The following is a 16,714-nucleotide window of genomic DNA, read 5'->3' as shown; positions in this document are numbered from 1 at the left end:
AGAGGGAAGAGATATGGGAACATATGTATACGTATAACTGATTCATTTTGTTGTAAAGCAGATACTAACACACCATTGTAAAACAGTTATACTCCAATAAAGATGTTAAAAAAAAAAAGAAAGTCTGTATGCACTAAAAGGCTACTATTGATTTTAATATTTATAATTAAGGGTGCATTCATGTTGATAGTCATCATTCAGTCAGTCAACAAGCATTTGGGAGGACCTACTTTGTACTGGGCTCAATGCTAGTGACAGGTTTGCCAGCATAGAGAGTGGTCTCTAGAGTCTGTGCAACTCAAGGGACCTCATTCCTCTATAGAAACCAACAAACTCAAGTTGCATGTTGACTCAAGTCAGCATCAGAGGGCCAGCTGGCTAGCAATTCATCATACCAGCTCTCATCCAACCAACAAGTTGCCTCCTTGCTTACTTTGCTGTCACCAAGGCAACAGAGGTAGTCCTGGAACTGTCCGCCAAGTGTCCCCACTCCCAGCCCTCTACCCCTTTGGTGACATTTCCCTCATCTCCACCACCTTATCTGCTTGTGTCCCTCACAACACTTCTACCCACTGCTCTCCCTAGCAAGAGAGATCATCCGGATCAAGGCTGCCTCAGAAGTTTCATTTTTACTAGGTTTCGTATGTCTGCTGCGTCACTGGGGAGTGGATGCAGACATCTTATTCTCAGAATGAAGCCCTGCAAATAGTTGCCACGAAGTGTGCTAGCTGAGATGAAAGGAAAAATTGGGTTAGTATTTACCGAAACTGGTCAGGCTGAAGTGGAAATCCCCGAAGAGAAAGATGCAAAACACTCTACTGCTTCTAGTAGTGATAGAGAGATTTGCAGAAGAAAGCGGGAGTGGGGGTGGGAATTCGGTGCAAAGTTGCTTATATGGATGGCAAGAGAAAATAAACTGGGGGCAACGTCTCTCTGGGTAAAAGATAAAAACTTTTCAAAAATGCAGAATAGTAGAGAAAAGAATCTAATAGTGCACAGATTAAACAACTGTTAACATTATGCCTTTTTGCTTCAACTCCTTTGCTTTAAGAAATAAGATGTTATAGTCTAATTGAAGCCCCCTTTTGTAATCCTCTGATCTCATTTTACACCCTCCACACACAAAGTGCAGATAATTTTCAACAATGAGAGCTACTGAGGCATCATATTGGGGTCCTTTCTTATAGCCTATCATTGGTTTTTGCTTCATATGAAATATAACAAAGCTTTGTTCAACAACTACCAGTTTGTTTAAAATGTGTGAAAAATAAGGCAAATTCTATTCCTTACATACCCCACTGTTCGCAAATGAACCAGACCTGGTTCATGGGATATCTCTTAGAGAAAGTCACTCCTTACAGGTTACAGCCTTAAAGAAATAGAGATCAGCATGTCTTCTCCTAAATATCCCCCATTAGGCCCTGGAAAAGGATCTGTCCCTCTGAGCCCCATTTCTAAAATTCATCTCTTTCAACATACATTTTTTTACACGTGGCCTGTATTACTTCTGCTAGCTAGCTAGCTGGCACCTCCTTCGAAGAACATTTCTCCATGCGTGACATATGAACCAACAGGGATTTGTCTAAGCACTTTACGTACATAAACTCATTTAATCTTCACAACAACCCACGGAGGTGGATATAGTTATTGTCCCCATTTTACAGATGAGAAAACGCATCTGCAGCAGGTACAGGACTTTGTGTACTTCGGCAAAGGAATAATGTGGCAGTCATGAGCTCTTGGGTGCAGAGTAAACTGTAGCCCTTGTCAAATTTGATGTTGTTGCGCTATGTAACTACTGGTGCTTTAACAGCCTAAGGCTTCAATCCATCCAGTCATTATGTCAATGCCTACTGGTATTGTAGCTACTCCCTTAACTTTCTTCAAAAACAGAGTTTTCATTGCTTCATAGAGAACTCACTAGAAGACAGATGTCTCATTGGACCCAGATCACCCATTTTGCACACAAAAATATGTTAGCCATCCATCTTCTTGGGCCTAAGGAAGGGCTGGGACTTAGAAAGGGCAAATCAGAGGCACTTGGCGGCAGCAGCAGGACACAAGCCATAAACAGATGCAGGGGGAGTGGAAAGATGGTGCCCCTTTAGCCACAGTGCCTCTCTGCCCTCTCTTCCTTTCATTCTACTTCTGACCATCCTGCTGGCCTGGCCAAAACACAATCATTCTTCAAGGTCCAGCTCAGTCCTATATCTCCAGGGAAGCCCTCCTGGACAAGGGCAGCCCACACTGGTTCCTCATCACATTGACCCTTACCGTTGTATAATTGGTTCACATTCTTCTCTGTCTCTCTCTCTCCTTCTCTCTTTGGCCAATGAACTTCCAAAAGACAGGAATATTTTATACTTATGTATACCTAATAACAATTATTATAAAACTCTTTGGGGTGCCAGTTGTTTCCTGGCTTAAGAATATGGAGGGAAACATATGGAGGAGACCGTATGGAGAAAGAGAGTAATTATCACAGCAACCCTACCATGATAGGAGGCAGATGGTGTTGCTTGGGGACTGTATGACTACAAGCAATCTTCCAGCCATAGAAGGGGCAATATTCCTTCCTTCTATTCCAAGCACAAAATAATAGGGACATCTAAGAGATCTTCAAATGCCTTCACACCCTGGTTTACAGGAGGTTCAGCAGGACCCATTATTAGATTGTATCTGATAAGAGGAATTAAACCCAAGGAATTAAACAAAGGTAGTAGACTGAGAGGATTAAGAATATGGACTCTGGAGCCAGACTGCCTGGAATCAAAGCCCAGCTCTGCCGCTTACTAGCTGAGATACCTTCAGCGAGCTATTTAATCTCTCCATGCCTCTGTTTCTTAAGCTGGAAAATCAGGGTGATAACAATATCATGTGTCCCTAAGGTTGCTATGAGCTTTAAATATACTTCTATTCATAAAGCACTTAGAACAGTGCCTCATACAAAGTGGCACCATACAAGTATTTGCTACTATTTTTCATGTCCCTATCCTCTCTTCTAATGTTATGGGGGTTTTTTTTCCTAAAAAAATAGGGCTTTCATTCAGACTGTTTAACTTCAGTTTTTCATACCACAGTTTGGGTCCAACAGGCTTCCTTAATGTGTATGAATCATTTTTGCAAAAATGATCAGCAGAAATGCCTTTCAGCCTGGCATAATGGAAGGAGTCTGGCAGACCTGAGTTCAAATGCCAGTGCTACTCCCTAGCGTTTCTGAGTGTCAATTTTTCTATCTGTAAAAGGGAACTAATAATACTTTTCATATCATTGTTATAAAAATTAGAAATAATGTTGGATAGTAATCAATTGACACATAGTAGGCACTCAATGATAGCAATTTTTATCGTCATTGTCATTATCATGAATTGTGTTTCTCTCATGTTTCAGAGGACTAACCAAACTGCTAGAACTTATTTTTAAAAGACAGTTATTACTTATATTCTTGAGGTTTTAAAATTTTCTACAAAAGAACTCACAGCTTCTCTTATGAAAGCTAACAGGGGCTCTATAAACATGTTATCATGTAATTCTAATGCTTCCTACCAATTAACAATGATATGATAGAGAAATCTAAAAATAATTTTTAAACCACTTTAATGAGGTATTATTGACACATTAAAAGCTGTACATATTTAATGTATACAACTTGATGAGTTTAGGGATAAGTATACACCCATGGAACCATCACAACAATCTATGCCATCAACATATCCATCACTTCCCACAGTTTCCTCCTGCCCCCTCTAAAAACAATTTTTGCATCCTATTTGTATTTTAAACAAATCTCTAGGTTTCATTATAATATATGCATTGGAACATGATTGTAAAACCATTTTCAAAAAAGAAAGTCTTGGGCTTCCCTGGTGGCGCAGTGGTTGAGAGTCCGCCTGCCAATGCAGGGGACACGGGTTCGTGCCCTGGTCCGGGAAGATCCCACATGCCGCGGAGCGGCTAGGTCCGTGAGCCACGGCCGCTGAGCCTGCGCGTCCGGAGCCTGTGCTCCGCAACGGGAGATGCCACAACAGTGAGAGGCCCACGTACCGCAAAAAAAAAAAAAATAAATAAATAAAAAAAATAAAGTCTTGGTTTCAGTACTATCCTTAAAATGGTTATCATATTATAGGCAGTGGCAGGCATCACTATTTTAAATGAGAAACCAAGTACCAAAGGAATATAGTGGGAGCTTGTTCAGGATGTACATTGCCCACAGAAAACATTGTGGTGGAAAAGCAATTACTTAAAAGGCTTTTGAAGTTACAAAGGATTTGTTCCCTGGAAATCATTTTCAGAGTTTAAAAGAAAAAATTTTTTTTTCCTAATTAATAGCCTTACCTTTATTTGGAAGACTCAATAGAATCATGGCATGTTAGAGCTGTAAGGAATAATTCTAAAGGTAATTTTAGGACAGTTGCCCCACTCTAGATTAGCTGCTCAGACCCAGAGAGGTGATGAAAGTATCTCAGGATCAGTCTTTTATTATCTTTCCTACAACTGGTCAACCCTGGGCCAGAGTTCTTACATTTGCACTAAACTCAAGAGCTACTGCATCTCTTCTATGACTGCAAATTTAGATAAATGTGGGAACTGACATACATGTACCCAAGGGGAAAGAATTTATACCTCTGTGGGTACATGAGATTAGCGAGAAAAAAGGTAAAAGTGTAGCATGATTGATAAATATTCCTTTAACATAATTTTATTTTATCAATGACTCGGACTATCCATCATTTTTTGACATTATTATCTAAAAACTATCTACCGGCCTTCCCTGGTGGCACAGTGGTTGAGAATCCGCCTGCCAATGCAGGGGACAAGGCTTCGTGCCCCCAAGGGGAAAGAATTTATACCTCTGTGGGTACATGAGATTAGCGAGAAAAAAGGTAAAAGTGTAGCATGATTGATAAATATTCCTTTAACATAATTTTATTTTATCAATGACTCGGACTATCCATCATTTTTTGACATTATTATCTAAAAACTATCTACCGGCCTTCCCTGGTGGCACAGTGGTTGAGAATCCGCCTGCCAATGCAGGGGACACGGGTTCGTGCCCCGGTCTGGGAAGATCCCACATGCCACGGAGCGGCTGGGCCCATGAGCCATGGTCGCTGAGTCTGTGCTTCCGGAGCCTGTGCTCTGCAACGAGAGAGGCCACAACAGTGAGAGGCCCACGTACCACAAAAAAAAAAATTAAAAAATTAAAAAATAAAAAAAAAATTAAAACTATCTAGCCAAAAACTCATTTTTTGGTGAAGCCTAAGAGGCTTTGACTAATCAAACAAACAAACTCACCAGAAGGCACACACTGAGACCTCACATCAGGTCAGGCAGATAGATTACAGGAAGAACCCCCGAGCAGAGTTGTATTAGTCAATCTGATATATATGGTTATAGTGCACGTTTATGGAAAGCCCCGTTATTCACAGCGACGCAAATAGAGCAAATCCTTCACAGATGCTGGGGTACAAATCCTGTTCTCAAGTGGACTTACACTGTCCCTCTTGAAGCTACTGAGCGCTCTGCCTCCCAGAGGGAACCAGCAAGTACCCAATGTGGGTGGCTTGAAAGTGGCTTTGAACAGGTGCTTCCACAGTCTCTTTTCAATTCCATTTTCTTGGACTTTGTAAAGGGCTATCAGACACCAGGATTAGAGACACAATAATAAAACCAGATTTATTCCCCCATTGTCCTGATGTGACCTTCTTCACTGAATATTCCATCTTGTATACGTATGGAAGCTACTCTCCTCCACAGATTATGTAGAAGTTATTTGGGGAAGGGTGTTGTCCTCAAGGCTGAAGTTGTTTCATAGGTTGGAGAGAGTGACTCACTAAAATTCTTGTTATAGTCCTGCTCACTTAGCCTCCTCAGTCTCCTGGGAATAGGGAAGGGAAATGGAAACAATCACCTCAAGTTACCCCAGTTTCCTTGGTGCATTTTCCTCATCATTATTTTCTAGTTATGTTAACTGTGGGGTGTTTTTTTTTAATTTTATTATTATTTTTTTTATACAGCAGGTTCTTACTAGTTATCATTTCATACATATTAGTGTATATATGTCAATCCCAATCTCCCAATTCATCCCACAAACACCACCACCCCTCCCCAACTGCGGTTACTTTGAAATCTTCATCTCCTACTTTTTTGTGTCTCCTATTAATTAGCTCTATTGTTATTTCACTGTTAATTAGCACCTCCACAAGAGAAGACAGGAAAGGAAATGAAACTCACCTGTAATTAGACAATACCAAGAAGATATTTGATTTGGTCAGTACTAGAGGAAAAAGAACCATAGAACAAAGTGACTTTAGAAATCATCCCTTTGTAGTGGTTAAGATGGCTTAAGATGGACTTTGGCTTCAAGGAAGAGAAAACCTGACTTTGCTGAAGAGTTAAATTTGACCTTAAGAACTAAAGACATGTGATTTACTTCATATGCACTAAGTCCCCTACATACAAACCTTCAAGTTCCAAACTTTCAAAAATGCAAACATGGAGCTTACTAATGAAGACCTGATGGAATTGGAGGCCCCGAGAAAGGACAAAGAGAGACAAGAGGAAGAAGTAATTGAAGAACCGAAGAGATTCACGATGCAGGAAATGGCAAGGAGGCACTGTTAGTTTTTGAGGCACAGGACCCGAATGTAGAACAGTAGCAGATTGTGTTAGTTGGGTACCTAGGCTAACTTTGTTGGACTTATGAACAAATTGGACTTACAAACGCGCTCTCGGAACGGAACTCGTTTGTACGTAGGAGACTTACTGTAATAAGAAGTCCATCGGTGAACAGTTCCAAGGTTGATGCAACAGGCCAAGGGCCAGCCTCTTCCCATCTCCAGGCCCCGCCATCCTCAGCGGGTTGGCTTTTCATACTCATGCTTGTTTATACATGGAGGCAAAACAGTTGTCACAATTCCAGGCATCTCTTTCCCCCACAACTGCTTTCAAGGCAGGAAGCAGAAGGCAGGGAACAGGATTTCTCCCCATGTCTCTGCCACTTTCTCTAGGAAAAGAACCCTTTTCAGAAATGCTCCAGGACTTCCCCGGTGGCACAGTGGTTAAGAATCCACCTGCCAGTGCAGGGGACACGAGTTCGATCCCTGGTCCGGGAAGATCCCACATGCCGTGGAGCAACTAAGCCTGTGCACCACAACTACTGAGCCCGTGTCCACAACTACTGAAGCTCTTGAGCCTAGAACCCGTGCTCCGCAACAAGAGAAGCCACTGCAATGAGAAACATGCACACCGCAACAAAGAGTAGCCCCCACTCGCCCAACTAGAGAAAGCCCACGTGCAGCAATGAAGACCCAACACAACCAAAAATTAATTAATTAATTAATTTTTAAAAAAATAGGAAACAGGTCACATGAGCCAGGCCTAGCTGCAAGGGAGGCTAAGTGAAGTCATATTTCATCTTCCAGTCTCTATTCTGTACTGAGAAGTAGACAAGGAAAGGGGGGTTTGAAATGATTACAGGGTTAGCTAATCAATAGTATCTGCCATAGGAGAAAACCATCTTATTTGTCAAATAATAAAACTGAGACCAAGAGAATTTAAGAATCTGACATTTAACATTTTTTGAGCATCCAGTGGATGCTGGATCCAAAGCATTTTTTTGCCAAAGCAAAAAGCTGGTCAGCCTGACCCGCAGTTCTAAGCACGTGTATTAGGTCACACCACAGAGGAGAGGACGGTGCACACTGTTGAGAGAAGCAAGCAAGTTTTCTGCATTAGGTAGATGAAATTACTTTTTAAAAAATGGTGAGGTGTTATTTGATTCTTCATGAAGAGTATAGACACAAACACCTCTAGGGAATCCCCTGGCAGCCCAGTGGTTAGGACTCCACACTTTCACTGCTGAGGGCCTGGGATCTATCCCTGGTTGGGGAACTAAGATCCCACAAGCCATGCCGTGGCAAAAAATAAATAAATAAAAGATATATTGGAGGAAATTTTGAAACTACTGGCTAGTAGTAGTACATTGGGATCTATGATCCCTGTGTATTAATGACCATTGTCAACATTGATGCACATTTAAGATTTGGGGGAATTAAATGTAAATTTCTTCTGTAACAGGTATCCACAAAAAACTGAGACTCTACCATTCAAAAGACTACAAAATAAAAATATGAAAACACTCCACTGTTTTGGAAACATTTTTATCAACCCTGATTTCATGAATGAAGAAGCTAAAGCTAAACAAATTTCAATGGCTCGTGTTAAGTTTCAAGGAGACTCAATGACACAGTGCAGATCAGTGATCAATGTAATTTTTGTATGAACTCATGCAGTAGACCTTAAGTCATACATTTAAATAAAAATACATATTTTATTTTTCTGGAGCATGTCAGCTCTGTCTAATTTCCCAGACAACTCAGGCAAAGGCGGGGACATTCACCTGAATCACCTTTGGAATTCATCACAAAGTTGAGACTATTTCCTGAATGACCTGGATAACTATAGCTATTGTCCTATTCACTATGGAACTACAAATAGCTTTACAAGGAGACTTCTCATGACAACTGTAAATTGTCTAATTTGTAGCTTACATATGGAAATGAGAGTTTCAAAATCATACTCTGATATGAATATTAGCAACCCCAAATTACCAACACAAGCTTTGGTCTAAATAAATGGTCACAATAGCACTGACACAGGTCCCATGAGCTATAAGTGTCCTTAGATCCTCCAAGGGAAGAGGGGGGATGGTGTCACAAGGCTGAGGATCTGGGAGCCAAAAATGACCAAGTCCAGGCCAGATCAGGAGCAAATGGGTGGGTCTCTACCTCTGCTCAGACTACAGGCAGTTCCCAAGAGATCCTGTGTGACTACAAGCAACTACAGTAGCAAAAGCATTGGCCTTCTACTCCATGGAAATTTTCTCCCACCTTGGGCATGGCTTGGAGGGAAAGGGGGATTTCACTCTCTTCAGTTTTTGGAGAAAGACAGAGACCTCTTTGTTATATCCAGGGGAAATCCACATTAGATTTAGCATGGAGGTCCATTTTTTTTTTTTTACTAATTATGTCACTGTGTAATTCTATGCATATGAAGAAGTCCTAGAAAAATATGAATTTATAATCATGATCTTGTTCTATTGCATACAAAAGTTTTTTTGTTCCCTAATTCAAACTATTTACTGTAGAGAGATAGTCAGTGTTAGGGACAGGAGGGGCTCTAGCGATGATCTACTTAGACTCCATCCTTCAACAGAACAAAAAAAGATGCCCTAACGGTGCTAAGAACACAGCCACGCCAGAACTATAATCCAGAGCTCCTAACTCTTCGATTTTCTTATGTAAGAGATAAAATGCCTCCTTCTCTTCTGTGGCTCTGTTCCAGATCACCCATCGTGGGAGACATGTCCTTTCCTAGAATCCAGAATGTATCTTACTGTGAACAAACAGTTTTATAAATAGCAGTTGGTAAAGGTGAAATCATACTACTACTTCAGATATGTTGTGGTATTTTGTGGGCTTACTAGTCAACCTAATTATTACTATTTCTATGGGGAAAAAATTTACTTAAGGTTCTAAATAACCAACTTGCACATGCTATTTTGGAATAAGGACAGTTCGTAAATAGCCTAAGGCTAAAAACCCTGTAGTATAGTTCTTGGAAATTCTTGCATCTCACAGACACCCCGTGACTCTGAGGTGGCAGCAATGATTGGTAGGGAGTTCCCCAGGCATCTTTACTGGGGTCTCTTCTACTTGTTCCCTTCCAAGTGTCAGAATGGCTGCACCTCCTGCAGCAGCTGCGGCACGTCTCCATGCCCATCACGGAGGTTTCCTGAGGTACACAGTGCTGGTGCGGTGGACATGGAGATGCACCACCCAGATCCCCATCAAGGAGGGACTTGCCACCCAGCTGCAAGGAGCGTGGCTGGTAGATGGTCTCCTGCTGTCAGCTTCTCCAAGGCCAGCTTCAGCTAGCCCGAGACTCTGCCCGAGACTGTGCCTTCCTGGCATAGTCTGAGTCTAGCGACTGAGCGAGGCAGCAGGATAAAGGCCAGACATGCAGATGGGCAATACTGTCTCCAGAGCCCCACCACCAGTGGGCTGGCCAAGGTTCTGTTGGGCCTGCACTGCAGTTCAACATTTTCTTCTGCCCAATGCTCTTACCCACCCCCTGCCCCTTCTTTTGATGGGTGTTTGTTTGTTTTATAAAATACTTTCTTTTTTAGAATAGTTTTTCATGTATGGAAAAATTGATAAAATAGTAGAGAGTTCCTATATTCCCCACACCCAGTTTTCTCTATATATTAGTATGATATAGTTGTCACAATTAATGGACCAATACTGATACATTACTATTAACAAAAGTCCATAGTTTTAGATTTCCTTAGATTGTACCTAATATCCTTTTTCTGTTCCAGGATTACCTCCAGGATACCATTTTAATCCTAATAAATAACTTGCATCCCAAATTCTATTTTATATGTTTCCAGAAAATCTAATCTGTGATAGTTGGTTGCCTATTCAACAGTCATTCTCCCTTTTTCTTGCTAATATCATTCCAATTTCTTACGGCAACAGTGGGCCCAGCCTCAGGACATGAATCACAATGGTTCTAATCCAGTAGGGTAATCCCAATCTAATTTGCTGGTGATTGACCATGTGACCCAATCATGACCAATGAAACACAAGGAGACTTCTGCCAGGGGCTTTCTGGGAAGATTTTCCACCCTGATAGAAATTATCATAAAAGTTCAAGGAGAAGGTTTTGTTGTTTTGTTTTGTTTACTCCACTTCTCTCCCTATCTACTGAAGATTCTGTCCTGTGAGGCAACAAGGTAATGCAGAGGGCAAAGGCTCCTGGACCTTTCTTGACATCATAAAGCTGCAGAACCAACACTGGAACTGGAATTCTTGTTACATAAATAATAAACGTCCTTACGTTTAAGACACTGCTGGTTGAATTTTCTGTTCCTTGCAGCTGAAAGCATTTCTAACATGCACTCACTCAGGGTGGCCCAAGAAAAGGCCTTATTATAAGGATTCACATGGCTAACAAGGAGATAGAATCTCATAAAACTTTAATAACAGGTCCAGGCCTCACAGAGCCTGAATTAAACAGTAGTTCTGATAGGAATCCTCCCTTGCAATTTTAGAGGTCTTTAGGCCAGCACTTGACTCTATGTATCTTTTCTCTTCCTCATATCTTCTGCTTCATCACAAATACAGCTCACTTAGGGCATCTTAAGTCTCTCTTAATTTAATGATCTTTCAGCTTCAGCCTCCACTCGAAATTCTCAATGTATCTCTGTTGAAAATCTTCATGGAGAGAATATAATTGACCCAGCACATCTTTTTCTGCCAGGTCATACTACAGGTCACTGGCCAGTCTACAGATTGTCGTTGGCTTGTCCAATCAACTATGCTTGGAGGAGCAAGGTCACATGGTATAACATCAAGCCATATAGAGCTGCCCCTTCAAGAGGACTGTGCATGGGACAGTGGGTTGGTCAGGCACAGTGACATATGGGGTCTGGCAGAGCAGCAGCTGGGAGCAGAAAGGTAGAGATATCAATGTCCTGCACTCTTATCCCTCATCTCCGTCCCTCCCCACCAAATTAGTCCAGTTCTAAGACTTTTTGTTTGTAAATTACTGGAAACCTTCCTATCTCACACAAATAAAAGACAAGATGTCTCCAAATAAACTTTGGTTACTACTACTAGGAAAGCCAGCAAGCAAGCAAGAGGGAGAAGGAAGGGAGGGAGGGAGGGAGGGAGGGAGGGAGGGAGGAAAGAAAAAAAGAAAGAACAGAGCAAGGGGCTATTGTCTTTGACAGGCACACACAAGTGTCGATGACAAAGACTTGGCACATTAGCAAGTGAGGGAGACAGAAAGCAAAGCCATGGACGAATGAGGTCCAAGTCATCTTCCAACTCAGCCCAGAACCAATGGAAAACAGAGACGGTTTCATGGAAGAGAGAAGTTTTAATGGGTGACATAAACTAGACTAATCCAACAGGCTCCTGCGGTACAATTCTGCCCCATGGAAAGCATTCCATGGATTCAGCCATACCGTGGGTCATACCATTCTTCCCACAAGAGTGTCATCTCCTTTCCCTGACATCGGCATTGTGATACATTTTTACTGCACATCTCATCAGAGAGGCCCAAATTAATTCCATTTACAGAAAGGCAAAAGTACCCAATTTACCCCTAAGAATAAGACATACAACAGGAAACACCAGCCCAATGTATCTAAAAGCACAGAGTGAACTATGAAAATGGGATTTTACTCCATGACTACCAGAGGTTTCTTGCAAGCATTTGCTTTGCAGAAACCTTGGCTTTCATTCTCCTCTTGATTTTTTTAAGCTGGTCTTTGAACACGACTCAGTAGGTAGTTGGCCCTTTTGATGTTTGGCACTGGCATAAAAAGGATGAGTTATTTAATTTTCTGCAAAGGCAACTAAGCCTGTTCCGTATGTAAAGAGGCAAGCCATTCAGGCATATGTGAAAGCTTTTCTTCTTTGAAGGTTCAAAGTTAACATGTCAACTGAATTCCAAGGAATTGTGCACCAGACCCTGAAATATAGAAACTTAAGTCAGGCAATTTGAAGTACAGCGTTAAAGCAATAATCAAGGAATATTAAGAGGAACTGAAGGACTGCTCGTGGTAGAAAAATGTTTTTTCTTTTTTGTCCTCAATTATCTAGGTTGGCTGTCTTCTTACCAAAGAGAATACTGGCAATCCAAAGGAAAATCCAAAAGGAACTGGAGTTTGCTATGCCCACAAAAGCAAGACAAATTAGAACTCTGGCTTGATTTATAGGACAGAACACAGACTAGTGGGAAGGGTTCCTTTAGCCTGAATGGTCCAGATTGGTCACTTGCATGCAATTGAGTTGATGTGTTGTGATACACACATTTTTATTTGTGTATAAACAAGGCTTGAGGGGAAGCGAACAACACTCAACAAATGTTTTTTTTTTTTTAAGGATCTTTTTGATGTGGACAATTTTTTAAGTCTTTATTGAATGTGTTACAATATTGCTTCTGTTTTGTTTTGGTTTTTTGGCTGCAAGGTATGTGGGACCTTAGCTCCCTGACCAGGGATCGAACCCGCACCCCTTGCATTGGATGGCGAAGTCCTAACCACTGGACTGCCAGGGAAGCCCCTCAACAAACTTATTGAATGCCTATATGAGCTAGGTTGTGTGGTAAGTGCCGGGAATACAGAAACGAAAAAGACAAACATCCACCAAAAAACCTATTCCATGAAAGAAGTGTAAAAAGAATAAAGTGGAAATAAATTAAAATAGATGTCCATAGAGTTTATGGGTTTGGAGGATGGTTAGGCACCTTGAGTTTTATGAGCTTTCCAAAGCCTCCAGCCTACCTGAATCCAATCCAATCACCTTAACATGAAACTAAAGACCTTCTACAATTTGGTCTCAAATACTTTTCTATTCTTCTCCCCTACCAAACATCTTCAGCCCCACATCATGCACTTTGGGGTCAACACAACTGTTTTGAAATGCACTGTAACTCTATAGTTTCAGTCAAGCCATTCTCTCAACCTGGAATATTCTCCCTGCCTGCATTCCTCATGTCTCCCTTTCTCCCTGCCACCGTTCCTTCTGCCTTACCACTCCTGCCGGACTGCTGAAGCCCACTGTTTTCAGACTAATTAAATGCTAAAGCCTCCATGAAGAATATCACTGATTCCTCTCGATCCAATTTCCACGCACCCTTCTGGGCTCCTATTACATTTTGTTTATGCCTCTAGATTGGTGGATACTGTTTATACCTAGCATTACAGTCATAAACATAGCTACATCCCTCACTAGATTGTTTTTCTGCAGGGAGTCATGGTCTTATTCATTTCTATAATCCTGCTAGACTACAGAAATAAGTCTCAAACACCATGTCTGAGTACTTACACCAAGTAAGTACTCAAACATGTTCTTTAATGTACTGAACTGAGTTGAAGAAAGACAAACAAGATGCATGAATGAGTTCTTCTTAAATAAGCAGAGCCACTTTGTACAGTCCAAATGGCCTGTGAAAATTCATGTATGCCTTTTTTTAGTATCTTTTGTTATTTCCCATATCAGCAGGTTGCTTTTACCATGGGTTTCCCCCCGAGACTTCTGTATTTCTTGATATTTCTCATTTTTAAAACTTATTTTTGTTCTGAACCAGTCTTCCTTTGTGTCTCTATCTGTACCAGGAAGTCAGGCCACTTCAGGAAAGCATGGACCAATACACGCTGACAGAACTTCCTTATCATCAGAGCATGCCCCTGCCCCAGACATGTCAAGGAAATGTACATTCTGAAGGAATGTTCACAAGACCATCAGCTGGATGGGGTTTCTTTATTCCAGAGCATGTCGGTCAGGTACACGAGGTAAGGCATGAGGACAGACAAACCTCAAATAAGGAGCTTCCCATCTGCAACCAAAACTGATTAGATCTCTGCACTAATTTTAGTTAATTCTTCCAAAGACTAAAAGAGGAAAACAAGGTCTAGAGAGAGGACTGTTTTATGTCAAGAACTGTAAGAATTCAGGATAGATAGAGGAGAAGGAGAAGGGACAACAGGGAAGGTGTCCCTTAAATGAATCAAGTTGCTTCTGGCTTCATGGACTTTTGAGGTTTCAAGGAGAAGGTGGTCAACATTACTATTGGCAGCTCAGAGACAGGGTCACTCATTCAATCAACCGTTCAATAAATATTTGCTGAGTGTCTACTAGGTGGAAGGACTGTTTATAGAACTGAGGAGAGCAGACATGGTCTCTGCTCACAATGAGCTTTCAGTCTAGTGAGGAGGCCGGATCTTAAATAGGCAATTGCACAATTAATTGTGAGACGTTGTACTATAGAAGTGTAGGGCGCTATGAGAATCTATAATGGGGGTGTGTAATCTAGTCTGTGAGGTCAAGGAATGTGGCTCTCTGGAAATGACACTGAAGGGCTCAGGAAGACAAGTGGTATTTGCCAGGTAAAAAAGTAAAGAGAATGTGTTTCAAAAAGAGAGAATGTGAACATAGATGCAATCAGGCCTGGAAGTCAAAATAGGAAGGGTAGACTTGGATGAGAAAAATGGGGTGTGGACTTATATATTGGTAGAACCCTTCTCTGACTGTGCCCACTAACCAGCCTCCCTATAGTGTGTTCTTATAGCACCCTGTCTCTGTCCTCCAGAGTTCATAATTATGTGTAAGATTTGTGTGTGAGAGTGTGTTTGTGTGTGTGTGTAAAATCAATGAGGGTGAAAATCATTTTATGCTTTATTCACTATTGTAAGGTTGGTGCCACCACAAAACCTAGAACATCGTATGCACTCAATAAGTATTTCTGTAGTGAATGAATGACCAAGTGAATAAATGATTGGTATAGTAGTAAAAACACCTCAGAGTGTTGAGTTCCAATTCTGGTTCCAGCGCTAACTCTCTATTCATCTTGGATATTTCATTTAACCTCTTTAGAATCCATTATTTTTTCCATGAGCAAAATTAAAATGTTGAATGAGATCACCTACAAACTCTTTTCCAATTCAAAATTCAAATGTGCCCTGTTCCCACAGGTTTTATTTTTTTGTTCCTTTTCTTGTTTTCATATTTTCCACTAAATAGTGTATGTTTTCCTCCATACTTTTTTTTTTTTTTTTTTTTTTTTTTGCGGTACGCGGGCCCCTCACTGTGTGGCCTCTCCTGTTGCGGAGCACAGGCTCCGGACGCGCAGGCTCAGCGGCCACGGCTCACGGGCCCAGCCGCTCTGCGCCATGTGGGATCTTTCCGGACGGGGGCACGAACCCGTGTCCCCTGCATCGGCAGGCGGACTCTCAACCACTGCGCCACCAGGGAAGCCCTTTCTCCGTACTTATTATCTGCCTGTTCACAGGCAAAGCCCAGCATTCCAGGTGCTGCCACGAAAAGTTAGAATTTGAAAGTTTATCAGACCCTGGTCAATGGAAGCAAATTCTGAAGAGCTGGTCTTTCCTCTACCCCAAATTATTTGGGTTATCAAAAGACTAACATCAAAGCTGATTACTAAGAGGTTCCCAGCCAAGTAGACCTTTGATTTTCTTTTCCACTTACACACTAAGATAACATTAGTTAAAAAACAAAATTCAAAAGCTCTTTTCACTTATATTTTTGGCTCTTCCAGTAAAACAGACTATCTAAAACTAATTAACCATCAGAGGGGCACCATTACCCCTACTATATCCTATGCTGAAACACACACACACACACATACATAGGCAGGATAGATTTCCAGCAAGGTGCATTTTTTCCCTAGAATTAACATGATTCAATTTCAGGGATTTATTAACATGTGGTTTTTAAAATGCCTGTCTTAAAAATGAATGTATAATGAGATATCATCTCACACCGGTCAGATTGGCCATCATCAAAAACTCTAGAAATAATAAATGCTGGAGAGGGTGTGGAGAAAAGGGAACCCTCTTGCACTGCTGGTGGGAATGTAAATTGATACAGCCACTATGGAGAACAGTATGGAGGTTCCTTAAAAAACTACAAATAGAACTACCATACGACCCAGCAATCCCACAACTGGGCATATACCCTGAGAAAACCATAATTCAAAAAGAGTCATGTACCAAAATGTTCATTGCAGCTCTATTTACAATAGCCAGGACATGGAAGCAACCTAAGTGTCCATCAACAGATGAATGGATAAAGAAGATGTGGCACATATATACAATGGAATATTACTCAGCCATAAAAAG

The sequence above is a fragment of the Physeter macrocephalus genome, chromosome 2, assembly GCF_002837175.3.
Source record: "Physeter macrocephalus isolate SW-GA chromosome 2, ASM283717v5, whole genome shotgun sequence".
Classification (NCBI taxonomy): Eukaryota; Metazoa; Chordata; class Mammalia; order Artiodactyla; family Physeteridae; genus Physeter; species Physeter macrocephalus.
Note: the sequence above shows the minus strand (reverse complement) of the source record.